At 37.0% G+C, this 19,089-nt stretch overlaps 1 long non-coding RNA gene and 1 pseudogene across 2 annotated transcripts; both read right to left on the bottom strand.

The window, feature by feature from the left end:
• Positions 1 to 3,355: 3,355 nt before the first annotated feature.
• Positions 3,356 to 5,052, bottom strand: LOC114166227 (uncharacterized). 2 transcript variants are annotated; one of them, XR_003599876.2, is made up of 4 exons: positions 4,846 to 5,052; positions 4,467 to 4,583; positions 4,247 to 4,382; positions 3,356 to 4,168 (listed from the first exon to the last, which is right to left on the bottom strand). It is a non-coding gene; the product is annotated as an uncharacterized LOC114166227 (long non-coding RNA). The 2 variants fall into 2 exon arrangements; XR_014985298.1 differs by having other exon boundaries at positions 3,356 to 4,382.
• A 12,412-nt stretch (positions 5,053 to 17,464) lies between these two features.
• Positions 17,465 to 18,431, bottom strand: LOC114167677 (dirigent protein 22 pseudogene; annotated as a pseudogene).
• Between the last annotated feature and the right edge of the window lie 658 nt (positions 18,432 to 19,089).

Raw genomic sequence — 19,089 nt, 5'->3', positions numbered from 1 at the left:
CAAGCGAGTATAGGGATGGCACCCTATGAGGCTTTGTATGGGAGGAGATGTAGGACTCCCTTATGTTGGTACCAGGACGGTGAGTCAGTTTTGGTAGGACCTGAGTTGTTGCAACAAACCACAGAAAAGGTGCAGTTAGTGAGAGACAGGTTGCAAGCATCTCAGAGTCGGCAGAAAGCTTATGCAGACAGGAGGAGAAGACCCCTAGAGTTTGAGGCTGGGGAGCATGTGTTCTTGAGGGTGACCCGAACCACTGGTGTGGGGAGGGCTATCCGCTCGAGGAAGTTGTCACCTAAGTTCTTGGGCCCGTATCAAATCTTGAGGAGGATAGGGCCCGTGGCTTATGAGGTTGCATTGCCACCCCAGTTAGCTAATCTACACCCAGTCTTTCATGTCTCACAACTACGAAAGTATGTTTTTGACCCATCGCATGTCTTGGAGGCTGAAGATGTGGAAGTCAGGGAGAATCTCCAGGTAGTGGTACAGCCCGTGGCTATAGAAGATCGCCAAGTGAAGGAGCGCAAGGGAAGAGCCACCAGTCTTGTTAAAGTCTTATGGGACCGGAGGACAGGTGACTCTACTTGGGAGCTAGAGGAGGACATGAGGAGTTCATACCCACATCTGTTCTGGTAAGTCTAATTTTTCGAGGACGAAAAATTTTTGTTGTTGGGGAGATATTGTAAGCCTTCTTTTCAGAGCCTTAGAGTTTTTGGGCCTGGCCTTTTCGGAGGCCCAAGGCCCTGTCCTACAGAAGGGCACCCTACCCTACCAGCCACCCTCACTTTTCCCACTTGTTTCTGTTTCAGAAAAGCAGCTGCTCTCAACTTCTCTAAGAAAGGCAGGAGCTCTGCTAGGGCACGTATCACCTCCCATCTTCCAAGCTAGCCTAAGCCATTCGGTACTCTAGGTAAGTTAGAACTCACGATCTTAGTCCGTTTTTCTCCTTTTCTTTTTCTTGAACGTTGGTCTGGGTAGAGTTTAACTCTGTACTCGTGTTTCTGTCCTGGTCTCCATGTTTCTAGCTCATTTCCTTGGTTCTGGAACTGCCATTTTCGTAGAGTTGCGGGTCTGTTGTTTTTGGTGCTCAAACGAAGGTAAGGGAAGCTAGATTCATCTGTTTTGAGTTGTCCTTGGCTGTTTTTGGTCGCTTTCGTGTTTATATGCCTGTATGATGTGTTTTATTGAGAGAAATGGAGTTGCATGTGTGTTTGGGTGTGGATCCGGGCTGGTTCAGCCATTGCATGTGGTTGGGCAGTGGCGAACTCTGCTATTTTCGCCCAAGCGAGCTTGTCTCGCCTAGGCGAGAGTACCAGAGAGCCCCCCTGCCACGAGAACTCGCCTAGGCGGCCCTTTTTCGTCTTGAGCGACGCATAGTCTCGCTCAGGCGAGAAGGCTTCGCCTGAGCGAGATATCGTGAAGCTGCCACGTTGCGCATCTCGCTTAAGCGAGAAATCGTGGAAAACCCCACGTTGCGCATCTCGCCTGAGCGAGAATACGTGAAGACCCCTGTATCTCATCTCGCTTAAGCGAGAATTCGCTGCATCTGGAAGGTCAGCGTCTCGCCTGAGCGAGTGTGCGAGTAGGGGTCATGTTTCCTTGGCTGTTAAATGATTTATTGTATGCATTGCTTTGATGATTCCTCTTGAATATGATACGAGTAAATATGTTTGGGTGTTTGCATGAGTTATATGTACCAAACTCCGTATGATAGCATGAAAAATGTATGAAGTTGTGTTTGGATGGTTAATAATGAGCATGAGAAATTAATGTTGAGGTCGCAAGTGGAGTTTATGTGGTATGAACCATGAGATTGGTGTGAAATAGGCGTAATTCCATGAGCCTCATGGGGAGACTTTATGGTGGCGTGTAGTGTATATGTTAAGATATGGATTCAAGTAAGGATTGCATCCCGAAACTCTAAAGGGTCAGTGAGTCTCAAGTAGAGCAAACTGACCCAAGTGGTGAGAGTAGCGGGAGGCCCTAGTCTTTGGCAGGATAATGGCCTTAGACGCTTGAAGGCTAACCTCGTGAGTGGTAGGGTGAAACCCATTGGCAATGGCTCTGCAGAGCAGTAGAGGCCACCACGAGTGCAGGCATCCAGTGAATCCGATCTTAATATATGTATCCGGATAATTGAGTCATAGTGTCTTGCTTGTTTGCCATAACATGATCTATGTGCCTATGTGTTGTATGTCTGGAACATTTATGTATTTATCCCTTTATGCCATGATAAGTATTATAATACACTAGCTTACCCTTGCATTTCTGTTTGTGTCCTATTGTATGTTCTCTTTTGCGATGATCACCTTCTGGTGGGAGCAGATGGGAGGAATGATCGGGATGGATCTGAGAGGAGCAGCGGTGCGGCCTAGACCCCTTGTCAGGACGTATTAGGAGAAATTCTAGGGCCATGAGGCCTTTTGTACTAGTTGCCTTAGTGGCAACCCTTTTGCAAAACTGTTGCTTTCCTTTTAAAAATTTCCTTTTGCTTAGGACTGGTTGGTATGCCTAAGTTTCCTTTCAAGTAATTCCGGATGACTGTAGCAGATACCATTTCTACGTTTTATATTCATCTGAGTGCCTCTCTTTATTATAACCGTGTGATATTTTATTTAGTAGTTAATCTATTAAAATGGGATGTCACACTTTTTCTTCTTGTAGTATTTCTGAATCGGACGTTTTAGCTGCTATTATTTGAACTAAAATTAAAATATATTTTAATTTCATTTTAGTAGCGGAAATTAAAATATCATTTAAATTAATTTCAACAGTATATTTTCTACATATATTTTCCATTCGTGCTTCAGTTATCATATCCTTATAAACTTATATTTAAGATTTTTACCAATATAAAATAAAATTATGAATAATTTAAAATAAAAGTATATGGCAATCCAAAATATAATACAAGCATTAAAAATATCTATTTATCAAAACATAAAATTACAATATTATTTATATTACATTTTTGAAACTATGATATAATTTATATTACTTTACTTACTATTTATACTATAAATGATTGTAGAAAAATATTTCTATTTGTTCTTTTACATATTTTCATCATCGAACTCATCATGTTTTTTAGTACTGAATGTATGTATAAAAAAATTAAATTTCATTAAGAGATTATTCAAATGAAATGTGAAGAAGAACAACAGGTTACATCGTGAATATTAACCTTTTTTTTTAGTAATACCAACATTTACACATTTATGATGAACTAGAACCAAAATCCTATATATTCCTATAATCTATATATATATATATATATATATATATATATATATATATATATATATATTAATTCTAAATCAAAAAACTAATCTTAAATCCTATATTTTACTTTTTCTCGTCCTTCTTTTTCTTTGTTAAAAATTTAAGTACAATGGATAGATTTAAGAGAATAAATCCTTTCTTGTTTCCTTCTTTCATTTTGATTGTAGTTTCCATCTTAGTTACAGCAGCAGAATGCACATGTGACCAAGAAGACGAAGGTCATCATAGAGGAAAAACTATGAGGTACAAAATAAAAACTGTACTGTCAATCTTTATATCACATTCAATTGGGGGTGTCTATTGTTGAGTCCAAGAACAATATTGTGTTGAGTCCAAGAACAATAGTTTTTTCATTGTAAAAGCTTTTGCTGCGAGCGTGATTCTGGCTACGGGGGTACATTCACGTGTTACCGGATGCTTTTGAGAACCTGACCTCACCTCGCTTGAAGGATACATGGGGAATTCTTCCTTCACTGGATTCGTTGCAATGTGCACTATCATGGGGGGACGAATTTGCAATGTACTGGATTTTTTGTGATGATCTTCTGCTGTGTTTTCATAATACACTCTCATGGTGAATATTTCCGTCTTTTCTTTGTATCAACGCATGGGGCCATACATGGCAGACTAAATTTGGCACAAACTCAGTGAAGGGAAAATCTCCGATGGATAATCCTTCAAGCAAGTGAGGTCAGGTTATCAAAAGCACGGGTAACAAGTGAATAAACTCTGTAGCCAGAATCGCACCTGTAGCAAAAGCTTTTACAATGAAGAAAATATCATTACAGAACTCAACCCAATATCACCTTATGTCATAACAGAACTCAAAAGGGACAACATATTTAGATGATTGAAAGGAATGCCGATTTGATTTGGTCATTGAATTGAACTGCAAACAAATTTTTGACAGCTTTATGGCTTGAAACTCATTAATCCTTAAAAAACGGTCGTATAGTAGATTACTTACAATCTCACCAAGTCGTGTATAAGCTGGATCATTTATGTATGTAAAGGAGGTAGCAGAGTCAAATATTGCATGAAACTCAAGATCAGCAACTAGATCTTCCACAATAATTTGGGTTATGCTGATGTTATAAGTTGGACTGCAGGGATTAATTAAGCACCAGCACAGTTAGACACAAGAATTTTTGTTGCTTCTGTTGTAAAGAGTCCAAATATCCACATACTGCAATTTGTGAAGGTTGAATGCTGTTTTTCTTTGGTCTGGTTTGCCAGTATCACCAAACGTGATTCTTCCAACACCCTCAGATCCAAAACATCCGAAACATTTGCAAAAATGCAAACTGAAATCCAAATAATGAGGAAATATTATTAGTACACAAAGCAACATATTAAGTTTTAGTTTTTGGATGAACAAATTTAATCAGTTTTAGTCTCTGTTATCAACTGTTTTCAGAAAAAGAACATTAATTTCAACCGTTCAGAAACCAAAACGCGATAAGATTTGCTCGTTCGGATATTAAAACTTACTATTATTACATACAGATTGAGCGATTCTTAAAACATAAAATGTGAACAAGTATCAAAATAACAACTAAACCAAACCTTTTTCTTTAACTGAAGAAACCTTTGGCATCAGAGTTCACTCTAAAATACATAAAGTGGTAGATCTTTTCAAGCAAAAGAAATTACATCTACATATTCAAGGAAGGAAGGAGCTGATACTGTCATACTTATAACGAACGAGCGAAAGTGGGTTTTCTTTGAGAAAGAGAGAAAGTCCGATACGGCAGGAAATGAACAAAGTGGAAACCAGATTTTAATAGGATTTCTTAAAAAAATCTGGTTATTCACGAGGATTTCTAAAAGGGAGATGATACATCGACTTTTTGATAAACTTTTTACAAATAACTATTTTTGGTAAAAAAACCCTAAAATTTTATTATTTTATTATCTTATCTTTCATTAAAAAATAAAAAAGTTACTCTATTTGATAAAGTTGACAAAATTATTAAATACAGCAATTTTTTTATATTCTAATAGAAGTTAAGATAATAAAATAATAAAATTTTAGAGTTTTTTTACCAAAAATAGTTATTTGTCAAAACAATTTTTATCATCTTCCAACCACTTCAGGTGTATTATATATAATTCCAACTAGAATTACATATTTTTTAATGTAAAAAGTATAGATATTTACTATATAACTAAACATAACAAACCCAATAATATATATTGAAAATAAAATAAAATTTATGCTTAGAAATATATTTAAAGTTAGTATAAGTCTACATAAAATAAAGTAAAGGAGAAGAGAGTGTATAATTGAATTGAAAAATGAATAATTAAGTAAATTAGAATTATATTTTAGTATTTTGACTATTCATTATATTATTTTATATGTTTTTTATTTTGATTTTCACGATTTTTTTAACATATTTAATTTGTACGATTTTACATATTAAAAATATAATATTTTCCTTTGATATAGGTATAAAATTAGATAAAAAATTGAAGGTAAATGATTGATTTAACATCTTTATATGAAAGAAAAAGGAGTTCTTTAACTTACATTTAATAGTTTTGCTGAAAGAAAGTTACATATCGCCCATGGAGAAAATGTAACAACGGTATATATCTTTCAATTTAAAGTGATATATAGAAAGTACTTGATCATTTCTGAGAAAAAAAAAACATCATATTATATGGAATTTTCACCAAAAAATAACAAAGGAATATAATAAAAATAAAAGTACACAAACTTTTAATGGGATTGGTAATATGTCACATCATCTTAGAAATACTATCAATACTAAATCTCTAAAGAAAGAAAAAAACAAATTATATGACATTCAAAGAATAAAGTATATAACAAAATAGTCAAATTTTATAAGTTTCTAGAAGATTACGAACATGTATTATCTCGTGACGAAAATTATCGATACACATGCTTCCCTATCTGAAAAAATATTGCACCAGAATCATCATTTTATTATATTATTTTATTATTCTGTATACATTGGTTTTTTTTATTTAAAGAAATTGAAAAAGTAAAAACTGAAATAGTTTTTACAAAATTATGATAAAGGTGACGACTAATATTAAATGTTATATTTTAACAAAGGAATATTTATTAACTGTAAAGTAATAATTCATAAATTTATAAATCATTTATAAATTTTAGAAAAAATTATATCGTTTTGTTCCTTGAAATATTACGTAAAATTGGATATAGTTCCTAGTCAAAATTTGCGTATCGGTTGGTCCTTTGTTTTTTAAAACATTGGTTTTCGTCTTTATTTTTTTAATGGTATCAAAGTTTATCTTTGGTGACAAACAACACATTGTTCCTGCGGAAACAATCACATAATGTCAGGAAACACAATTCACATCTTACCCCAATCACTGACTTCTCGGACTGGTTACTCCTTAGTTTGGATGTGTCTTCTCCTAATGTTGGTAGTTTGGACTCTTAAGGGGTTACTTTCGGAAAGGACTCTGACGATCAAGTCAGCAAAGGCTCTCAAAAGTCAAAGCATAAATTAGTGAATTAATGAAAGCGTACATTTAATTGTTGGGGTCCATATGTATTTATAGAGTCATTAATTATGTTCTTCCCTTCTTATGGGTTGGGCCCTAACAGAATGTCAAGGAACACAGATCACATCTTACCCCAGTCACTGACTTCTCAGACTGGTTACTCCTCGGTTTGGATGTGTCTTCTTCTAATGTTGCAGTTTGGACCCTTAAAGGGTTACCTGCGAAAATGACTCCGACGACCAAGTCAGCAAAGACTCTCAAAAGTCAAATCACAGATTAGTGAATTAATGAAAGCGTACCTTTAATTGTTAGGGTCAACATGCATTTAGAGAGTCAATAATTATGTTCCTCCCTTCTTATGGGTTGGGCCCTCTTTATTGCGTTGGGATAATGTGCAAGCTTTGAATGGGCCTAGGCCAGACCCAAGTCCTATGCTAGTGACTGACGCTGGAGGCCCCATTATAATTTACTAAGTTTGGGTTTAGCGGCTCTTACTTATGCACTATTCTTTGGAGCTGATGGCCTTTGTAAGACCCGTGAAATTCAAATAATTAAATAAATAATTATTTAATAAATACGAGTAGTGAAGCTTTTATGGCATTTAATTCTAACATGTATGATGTGGAAAAGTATTAGCTCAAGTGGTTGAGAGTACTTTGATTGTACAAGAGGACTTGGGTTCAAGTCCTATTTATGCCATTTATGTAATTTATTATTATTTTAAATATGTAATGGATCATGATGAGTGATAATATAATCATAGAATTATATAAATTATCATGAAACATGAATTGGTTGAATAGTTATGCATTGATTTGACAATTGGCATAGTATGGGTTTCAAACCTTCGTGAACTTAAACTAAACTTTAATTTTGCCAAAATTTTATTTGGCATGAAGGTGGAAGGGCAAAGGAAACCCTAGCAGCCAAGAGGGGCTGGAAAACATCCACTAATGGACCTTCAATGACAATTAAACTCTAAGTTTAATGTCATTTTCGTTTTCCTTCATCATTGCCATTAAGACAACAATTAGTGACCAAATAAGGCAGAGTGAGAGTGTTTTTGGTGGCTGTCATTGTGGTTGGAGAGCAGAGAACGAAATTAGAGAGTGTGTTGAGAGGATTGAGTGAAGCAAGGACCTGTATTGGGATAAAGTCAAAGGAGGATCATTGGTGATCAAGAGGGAATTCACAACAAGTCCAAAATAAGCTAAGGAAACTAGGTTAGGGGTGTTGTCATCACGTTTAAATGTTAAATTATTGCATGAATTGTGTAATGCATGTATATCGATCTTGTACCCTCTGGTTTTCTCTAGATTTCACGAGTTTCTAGAAATTTTCAGAAACCGACTGGCGGACTAATGATCAGTCACCAGGAGACATATCAATTTCTGCATAATATTGGATTCCTAAAGAGGGACTGCCTGGCGGTAAGGTCCCGATCGCCAGGTGACGCGTGACTAATTCACTTTATTTTTTAGGTTTTGTTGACTTGCATGGCGGTGATGAACACCCGCCAGGCGACGCGAACCAATTTTGGTTCAATATTGATGATTTTGGAGTTCTAGGAGGATTCTGATTGGGGAACAATCATGTCCTAATTGTTTAGAATGGTGAGGCATCATATAGCCTTGAAATCCATGTGATTGGGAGTTAATTGGATGAAAAATTTGTGTATAGGATTTTAAGGTTCGAGAATTTGGGACTTTTCGTATTGATTTAATTAAGTAAAAATAAGGAAATTCTATGTGTTTGGAGGTTTAACATAGGATTATTAATCATAAGTATATGATGAAGGTAAATTGAGTGGAAAATTGATGAACATGGATGGTTTATTAGAGTTAGAATTCGCGCAGTGTGCGAGACCAAATTCTGGATTTTCTAAGAAATGATGCATCGCCTGGCGGCAAGATGTAAGCCGCCAGGCGATGGCGGTGCCAATGGGTTTGGTGACTGGTGTAGAGGGGTTCGAGTAGAAGGGTCTTTCACTTGAGAGTTCAAGTGGAATAGAATAAGGGAAAAATATGCTAAATTGGAAATACTGTAATTAGGATGCTTTAAGATGTAATTGTAAGGCATGAGATGGGTTGAAGTTTGAGGGAATATAGCTTTTGGGGTTACGTCTTGAAGGTAAAGCAAAATGGATAAAGTTCGCAGGTGCTGAGGAAATTTCTGGGTTCCTAGAACAATAGGAACCGCCTGGCGATGCCATGGCCGCCAGGCACCAAACCAGAGATGCGGGGTGTTCAGATTCACGAAAAATGATGTTTTTCGTATTTTTGCAGAACAGGAACCGCTCGATGCTGGTTTTGTACTGCCAGGCTTCAGGCTTCAGGCTCCTAATTTCTGGGCGCAAGGCGCCACCGTTTTCTCGTTCGTGCAATTTTTGTAAAACTACATTTCCTGGTTCGTTAATTGTTCGATTTAGGTGAAATTTTGAGAGGTGGTCCATAACATGTGGTTCTTTAACTTGAACGGTGGAGATTTGCTTTGGAGGTCAGTAGCTAGAAATATACGTTACTCAATATTGCTGATTTTAGAGTCTTTAAAATACTGAATAAACTCTTGATAAGTCAAATAACTCTTAATGAAGCATGATTGGGTTATGTGGTAAGTCTCTATCAATTTGATTGTTCCTTTGGGTTAGTCACATGTGGAGAATTGATTATTGGTGAAGGCGTGTGGGTCAATATTAATTTGCATTGGTACACATGATCATGTGTTTAAATTGTTAGACTGTTGCTACCTATATTTTGTTTGAGCATGCATTATTAATAAGTTAGAATTGAATGCTAACATGGTTTTAAAGGGGAAATATATATATATATATATATATATATGTATATATATATATATATATATGTATATATATATATATACATATATATATATATATATATATATATATATATATATATATATTAAATGTGAATGGATTGATTTTAGTTTATTCTGGGTGCTTAAAAACTAGTACTGCGCAAGTACTGGTGTAGTGCCTTGCAATGGTGTATATGTGCCATTTTTCTCAGCAACATATGCGGATGTCCTTCGACGACTTTACGATAGGGGTACTTCACTTACTCAACGTCGCCCCTACCCAACTACATCTTAATAGCTGGGGTTATTTTCAAGCATTCTGGGTGTTATGTTGGTCTCTATACCTCTAGTCATCGTTGCGATGCTTTCTATATTTCTATGACACTCGGCCTAAGAGTCAAATTACCTAGTTGTCATTGATAAACCACCCAGGGATAAGCAAATTAGACGCCTTTTCCCAATCATTCAAACATTTCAAAGATGAGTTTTTTCAAAGTGGTGGTAAAGGAGTCGAGACGCCCACTATTTTACAATGACGATGGATGTACAAAATTCTCGTTTAGTTGGACTGACAACCCGTGGAGGTATAAGGATTGTAGAGGGAAGAGTTGTTGGTGGCTGATAGGGAGGTGGTGGATGTGTTGATGAGATTTAGCGATAAGATGCCCATTAAGGGTCTAGTTAGGGTTTATTTATTCATGCACCCACTTGTTGATTTAGAAGGTATCATTTCGTATTTTTACCACCATGTTGTATTCGAGAGAAATAACCAATATTGCTTACTTTGCAGGTCTCATGGCCCAACTTTGCAAGAAGAATTTGAACCTGCTCAAGGCTTTACGCAAGAAGCAAGTTGAAAAGGCCAAGAATGTCGGGAATATTGGTGTTCCAGATCTCCAAGAACCGTTGGTCGAGGTTCACGTCCACGAAGGATCGAAGAGGAAGGCGACTGTGCCAACAAAGCAAGGTGTTGGGAAGGACCTGAAGCGAGTCAGGGCCACCTTGTTGGGGTCAGGATCCACTTTTGGGGTGAAAAAGCATGAAGCCTGCCTAATTGAGCTACTGAAGATGATCGTGCACCGTGATATTGAGATATCGTTGGCTGAATCCTTGGTTTCCTCTATAGATAATACGGAGCCTACTCAATGATTAGGCCACAGGGTGGGCACTCTATTGCAAAGGGAAATCAAGGAAGGTGGGCGGGCTAAGGTGGAGGAGCTCTAGGAGGAATTGAAAGTTTAGGCCGCCAAGCCTTCTAAGGAGAAAGCGGCTTGGAAAAGGAACGAGAGGAGTGGATGGTAGAGAGGAAGCGGTTGGGGTCGTGGAAGGTGAGATGTCTGAACTCCGAGAAGAAGCTAAATGGATGGTTCCCCTATCTTGACTGTTATCATTGCTTTCGCCCCATATACTAAACTGAAGGGAGATTCATTCGTAGTTCCTCCGACCATCTACCTTTTGCCCCATCTAATCTTTTGCGCAACTCAACTAGTATGACTTTGTTGGTGGCTTCCGCTTGTCCATTGATTTGTGGATGCTCTACTGAGCTGGTGATATGTTTGATTTCTAGACCGGTATAGAATTTGGCGAGTTCCTGATCGATGAATTGTCGTCCATTGTCAATTATGATGGTGTGCGACACCCCATACCGGAATATTATATTCTTCCATACAAATTGTTGGACCTATTGTACTATGATTTTTGCTAGCGGTTTAGCCTCTATCTACTTTGTGAACTAATTAATTCCTATAATGAGGAACTTGGCTTGCCCCTTATTAGGGGTAAACGGTCCCAAAATATCCATCCCCCACTCTGCGAATGGTCACAGAGAGAGTATGGAGTGCAACTGTTCTTATTTTTGGTGAATGAGATTGCCATGTTTCTAACATGGTATACACTTCTTGACGAAGGCATGACAATCTGCTTCCATGGTTGGCCAAAAGTAGCCGACTCTAAGTATTCTAGTCATCATGGTCCGTGAGCCCGAGTAGTATCCGCATATCCCTTCATGGATTTCCCTGGTTACGTAATATTTTTCTTCCTTCGTAATGCACTTAAGAAGAGGCTATCTGTATCCTTGCTTGTATAAATCGTCGTCAACCATTGTGTGTCGTGCTGCTTTGGATGGCCATACCTTGTCGGCGTTGGCTGGGAGGTTTCTATTTTTCAGATATTGGATATAGGGAGTCATCCAGGTGTCAGCCTTGTCTAAGTTTAGTCATATGTTTGTTGTTGAGGGTATCGCTAACGTATGTTGTAGGAGGGACTTGTGTCATCCCTTATGCTTTATACTTGCCAATTTGGACAGGGTGTCCGCTCGCGTATTATTCCCGCTTGGTATATGTCGTATCTTTACTTCATCGAAGTCGAATTTTATGATGTTACGGACCAGGTGGTAGTATTGGAGTAGTGTTGCATCTTTAATCTGAAACTCGTCGTTGGGGTGTCCCACCGTTAATTTGGAGTTCATTTTACATGTCAACGCGCGTACTCTGACTTCTCGTGCCAAGGATAGGCCAGCCAGGATGTCTTCATATTCGACCTGATTGTTGGAGGTTTTGAAGGCGAAGTGTAAGGATTTTTCGATGAGTATATGGTTTGGGCCTTCTAGAACGATGCCAGCGCCTACTCCTTTTGGGTTGGAGGAACCATGAACATATAGTGTCCATTTTTCCTCTTTCGAGGTGTGTTGAAGGTCGTTGACGAAGTCAAGTAAGCATTGGGCTTTGATCAGGCCGTGCAGTTCATAGCGGATGTTGAATTTATATAGCTCTATGACCTAAGACGACATTCGTCCCGCTAGATCGGATTTCTGGAGGATCTTTTGAATGCAAAAGTATGTTTTGACGACAATTTGGTTGTTCTGAAAGTAGGGACGAAGCTTTCTTAACGCATTTATTAAAGACAAGGCTAATTTTTCCACCATCTGATATCTGGTTTCCAGGTCTTTTAAACTACACTAGATACTGGATACTGGCCAACTCTTGGACCAAGGCAGCACTAATTGTATGGTTAGTGGCTGTGATATATACTAGTAGTGGAAGGCCTATGTCTAGTTTGCGTAGGATCGACGAGAATGTCAGGGTGGTTTTAAGGTTTTGGAAAATGCGCACACATCTTGGCTCCAAGAGAACTTCGTGGATTTTTTTAGGAGTTGGATGATGGATCGAGTTTGATCCGCTAACTTTGGTAAGAATCTAGATATGACGGTGAGGCAACCCACTAAACGTTGTACTTCTTTGACATTGGTTGGGCTGCACATTTCAATTATAGCTTTGCATTTCTCGAGGTTTGCCTTGAATCCTCGCTGCGTTAACATGAAGCCTAAAAATTTCCCGCTCTCTACGCCGAAAATGCATTTTTTGGGGTTAAGTTTGAGGTTATATTTTCTAAGTGCAGAAAATACTTCGGACAAGTCCTTTGAATGTTGCAGATGGCTGGGGGATTTGACAACCATGTCGTCGACGTACACTTCGACACACTTGCCCATCAAGTGGTTATACACTTTATCCATTAACCTCTGATAGGTAGCGCCTGCGTTTTTAAGTCCGAAGGGCATGACTCTATCGAAGTAGTTGGCGTCTTCAGTTATGATGACAATTTTGATCATGTCAGACGAAGCCATATGTATTTGATTGTATCTGGACTAGGCGTCTAGGAAGCTGAGCACTTTGTTCCTGGTTGCACCGTCTACTAACCTATCAATGCTGGGTAGAGGATATGCGTCTTTGGGGCATGCCTTATTTAGGTATGCAGAGTTAACACATATCCGCCATTTGCCGCTAGATTTCTTGACAAGGACAACATTGGCCAACTAGGTCGTGTAGTGGGCCTCAACGATGAATCTAACATCCAGTAATTTTTTGACTTCTGTTTTTGCTACTAGCCTTCGTTTTTCTCCTATCTTTCTCTTCTTTTGGGAGGAGTACCTAGCTTCCTTGTGTATGGATAATTCATGAACGACAACTTGACGATCAACACCAGGCAAGTCTACAGCTGATCAGGCAAAGAAGTCAGCATTGTTTGTTAGTGTGGGTGCGATTATGTCATGGTCATCTTATTGCAAGCCCGTTTCTAGTTTAAGAATTCTTATGGGTGATAGCTCTAAGGCTTTTGTATCTTCTATTGGCTCGATACGCGAATTTCACCCTATTCTGGGTTCCAAGTCTTCACCAAATTGTGTTAGGCCTGAGCCAGGTTATCGTTCAATACTAGGGGTTTGGAGAACGGGCACCTAGGGTCTCAAACTCGTAATGTAGCATTCACGCACAAGTCTTTGGTCACCATGGATGGTGATGATGTCGCCAGAGAAGGACTGAAACTTCATAGCTAAGTGAGGTGCGAAGACCATTGCTCCTAGGGTGTTAAAGGAAGGTCGGCCTGAAAGGACGTTGTAGGATGTGGGTGCCTCAACGATCAAGAAACTGATGGGTACAATTTTTGTTTGGTGTCCTTCACGTAATACGACATGAAGATCAATGTACTCCCGCGTGGATACTTTTCCCCCGAAAAATCCATAAAAGAGCTCATCGTAGGGTACCATAGCTATGGTAGGGAGTTGAAGTTTTTGGTAGGTCGTCCAATACAGGATGTCTACTAAGCTCCCTTGGTCTATACGAACCTTTTTGACCCCGAAGTTCTTGAGCTCTATGGTGATGACCATGGGGTCATTCTGCTATTGGTCGACTCCATGAAAGTCTGCATTAGTGAAATTTATGGGTTGCATTCTCCGTCTATGGTGTGAGCAGGTAATGAGGTTGATGGATTGGATGCTGCAGAGGTGGTTTTTTTTCTGCAGATGAGGTGGAGCCTTCTCCCGCTAACCCACTGGATATGGTGTTTATGGTGCCACGTAGATAGGGTGGATCTGTGTGGTTGATGTCGGTATGGGTTGGGGGGTGGTCTCTACGAATATTATCTTGTTGGCGGGTATTGTTGTAGTGATCGCATGTAGGGTGCGGTTGTCGGATGGCTTGGGGTTGTGTTGTCCGTCCTTTTTGACGAATCGTCACACTATTGAGTTCCCCTATTTGTAATTGCAATGCTGCTCTCTGTATTATTTGGTGTAGAATTTGTGGTATGTTTTGATGGGTAAAATAATAAGTTGATAGTGAATGGCCTCAATAGTGAATAAAGACATGATCTTAATAGTGAAACCATTGTTTATATAAATGTGTGAATTGTGATTCAGTCATATGACTATGACTGGATAAGTATTTGTGCCATTATGAACTGTATGTTAGGTGCTTGGGATTTTGTAGAACCTGCCTATACTTGTTGGAAAACTAGTAGCATGCGTGCTACTAGTATGGAGTCTGGCGGCATGGGCAAGCCGCTAGGCGATAGGGGAAGAAATCAATGATAGTGGCCACTGAACCCGCGTGACGCTTGGCAGTAGGGGAGGCTCCACCAGTCGGTGAGTGCTAGTAGAGATGTGTAAGGCACATGGCACCCGGCGGGTTGTGGTCTCCGCCAGGTTGTTTGGAGCTGCATTTCGCCTGGCGGCTCAAGAGTAGGGCCAGGCGATAATACAGTGGAAAAATCTTGATTGTGCTTTGGAAGGGCGTGATCTACAAGGCTTTGGGCGACATCTCAAAGGTCAGTTGCTGGAGTGATCCTGGAGTTGTGACTTAGAATGTATTCATGGAGTTGTGGCTCGGGATAGAGGGTAAACACGAGCATTCTTTGAGTTTTGGCTCGAAATAGCGAGTGTTCTCGCATGTATTCTACAAGTGGTGGCTTGTAGGTTGGGCAACAACGATATCTTGAGATTATCAACCAAAGACGTAGAATATGGATTATATGGTGGTGGCCATGTGGGATGAGACTAAAGGATGGAGTTCCTTTGACGTGTGTGTTTTGTTATATAAATTGTTGCATATGTTTATATTCCTTTAGCTCACCCTATCTGCTTGTGTTTGGCGATGATCGTGTACGCACTACACGGGAGCAGATGACGTTATAGGTGGTTCTGGTGAAGCGTAGAGCCGGAGCGGGACTAGACTTGGGAGAAGGATTTTCTCAGAGTTTTATATTATTTTTATGATTTCAAATAAATTGTAACATAGATATTACTAGACTTTTGGACAATTATAATAGTATTTATTATCATGGATTTTTGGATTATTGTTGAAGTAATAAAAGTTTTAAAATTTCCCGCGTTTTTGGGAAATGATATTTCAGTAAATGTAGTTTAATTATATTTTCTCTATTTTAATATTTAAATCCGTAACATTCGGACGGGATGTTACACATATCACTCATTCGAGAAGCCTCCCTAATTATGATGAAACAAAACATTCTTCCGAGTAGCCTATATTTTAAATTTTAAATATTTTATATATTAATAATTTCTATACAAATGTTAGAGTTGGTTTAAAACTAACAACTTTATAAATTCAAATGTATAGTTTTAAAATAGTTTTATAATAATTTAAAATAAATAAATTTATATATATATATATATATATATATATATATATATATATATATATATATATATATATATATATATATATATATATATATGTTTATTTAAAACAAGATTTAAATAAAATCCAATGTAAAATATAAATTTAAATAAACTTAATCTTGTTAAAATTGTCAATTTTAATAAAAATATCATTATAATATTTATATAAAAGTTAATTTGGTCTTAATTTAGAGAATGATCAAATTGTTTCAGTTTAAAACAAAATTGGGACTGAATTAAGACAAAATAACAAATATAAGGACTAAATTGAGATTTTTCACATGACAGTTGTCCCAATCGTGTGGCATTGTCACTACCACGTCAAACTGCTACTATCACGTGGAATGACTCTTCATTTAACACGTGGCAATTTTTGAGAAAAATATTTTTAAAAAAATATACCAAAAAATCAACGAGTTGACACATGACACATTAGTTAATATCATTAATACTACATGAACGAAGATAACCAAATTGTAAAACATTTTAAAAAATGAGGACCAAATTAAGATTTATGAAAATATCATAATCTAATTGACATTTTTGATCAAAAACGAAGATCAACCGAGGATCTAAATCTAAATAAATTAGAATTTTAAGTTTTTAAATTAATTTCCTAAAATAAAATAAAGATAAAATACTTTTTAATTTATTTATCATATTATAACTTTTGTACCAAATTGATTTGGCACATAATTACATCATTAACATATTTAAATCAATTAACATAATATAATTTTAAAATTTATGTGGTAAATTTCATAAAATTAAAATTTTAATGAATTCAAATGAAAAATACATTGTTCTGATCCTAAGTCTATTCCCATGGAATTTGGGTGTGGTAAGGGATCGATGGTTCGTCTTAGAACCTCATTATTGAAGAAGGAGGGAGGAGGAAGATGGCGGCGACGAAGAAGAAAATGAAAGAGGGAAGAGGAACAATGCATGTTATTTATCGATGGATTTTTTGGTAATTACTGACAGATTTTTCTGTCGGTAAAATTTTACTAACAAGAGTTTTACTGACAGATTTTGGAGGGTGCAATTCTATCACGATTTTGTCCTTAAAAGGTGTCTTAGAGGGTGGAAGGAGGAATGAGTATTTAAACTGCCTTTGGCTTCGACTCCTAAGCGATGTGGAACTATTGGACGTGATAGGAACATAGAAAACACCCCTTGCTCTCAAATGGGATGCTTGTTCTGATACATCCAATAGTCACACATCGTTTAGGAGTCAATATCAAGCGTAGTTTAAATACTCTTTCAACCCTTAGATGCACTTTTTAAAAATAAAGCTCTATGCTAAAAAATGGACAATATCTCAAGAACGCGGTTTTTGATTGTAACAATGATGTCGAACTTGTTGTTTGAACAAATAAAATATACAATGATACCAAATTATACCAGAATGAGAGTTTAAAATACAGTTTTTTTCTCCAATCTCATCGTTCTATTATCTGGAAACGGACTTTCTAAACTTTCTACATATAACTAGTATTCTAAAATTTGAAAAAATATAGTATTGGACATTCATATTCGAATCACATGAGCAAACCGTACTAGCCAGGTATACAATTCTTCCTATCCTCACAACACTAAAAACAAACAGTATAACATTATAACCCAGTAAACAATGTTCCCACACACCCAATCCTAGAAGGAAACATGCAAATTCGAAACAGTGTGACACAGAATAAGTAACTAACCCAAACAATACGTTAGTTTAACTCATCAGTAGTGGGAAACATAAATGTTGTATTCAATGGTGTCCCTCGTTTTTGGATCAAGAAAAATGGTATTAGTCTCTGCATATCCCGTGGCAAATCTGAACAATCCAGTGCCACCAATCACAGGAATCTCCCTGACCTTTTGTGCGATGCTGTTCCTCCCCAACAAAGTGATGGTGCTCCCATTGTACTTCCCTTCGGTTAACACGAAGTTCAGAATCACCGACAAGGTAAAAACCCTCTGCGACGTTGCTGCAACCAAGCCCTCGATTCTTCCCACAACCTTGGAGGTTGGCTCCGGTCCCACTGTCAAGGTGGTGTCCAAGACCCCCACCGTGCCGAAAGAGGTGGTGGAGTTGAACTTGGGTACAGGCGGAACTACAAAGACGGAGGTGGGGTTGCTTCCGGAGAACCTCTCGTGGAAGTAAAACCGGAAATGGCTAAAACTTTTTTTTTTCTTTAAACCTAATGTCTTGGGATCTGGTGAACGTACGAAACCTGTGTCTGTGTCTTGGGCTGTGGTGAAAGTGAGGGTGCTGCAGAAGATGACAAGGGTGAGAATGAGGAATTGGGTAGCCATAGTTGATGAAGATTGGTCTTGTGGCAATGGTGTGAGAAGATGGAATGAAGAGAGAAAGAAGTGCATGAGGGATAATTTTGATTCTATGTTTATTTATAGAGTGGTATTACGTTATTTACAACCCACACTACAGGAATTATTAGATTTAGTAACATTTTTCTATTACATTTATCTTAAATGTTACCTTATGAATAGTTATAGTAATACTTTTAGAAAATGTTATCCTAAGTAATTAAAAATGTTACCTTATCAATAGTTATAGTAATACTTTTAGAAAATGTTATCCTAAGTAATTAAAAATGTTATTATAAATATTGTTACTATGATATTGTAACATTTTTAAATAAATGTTACTATAAATAAATAAATAATTTTCATTTTTTTACCTTAATTTTAAAATTTTAAAAATGATAACAATAAATTTATAATTAATTAATTTCATTATAATATTAAAATAATTAATATTAATTTAATATTTAATATTTTAAAGTAATATTTTAATTTATTTAAAAATAAATTTAAAGTAATATTTTAATTTATTTAATAATAAATTTAAAAACCTTTTTAAATATTTAAATTCTACGTGGTTTCAAATCTTTTAAATTAATATTTTAATTCATTTAACATAAATTTAATAGTTTTAACAACATTTTTTTACTTTTCTTAAAAATGTTATCCTATCTATACTTAGTCATACTTTTTAAAAAAGAATTCCT

The sequence above is a fragment of the Vigna unguiculata genome, chromosome 10 (assembly GCF_037176805.1).
Source record: "Vigna unguiculata cultivar grain cowpea cultivar isolate G323 ecotype 2 chromosome 10, ASM3717680v1, whole genome shotgun sequence".
Lineage (NCBI taxonomy): Eukaryota > Viridiplantae > Streptophyta > Magnoliopsida > Fabales > Fabaceae > Vigna > Vigna unguiculata.
The sequence above is the reverse complement of the archived record's forward strand: the minus strand, read 5'-3'. Positions and strand labels throughout refer to the sequence as shown.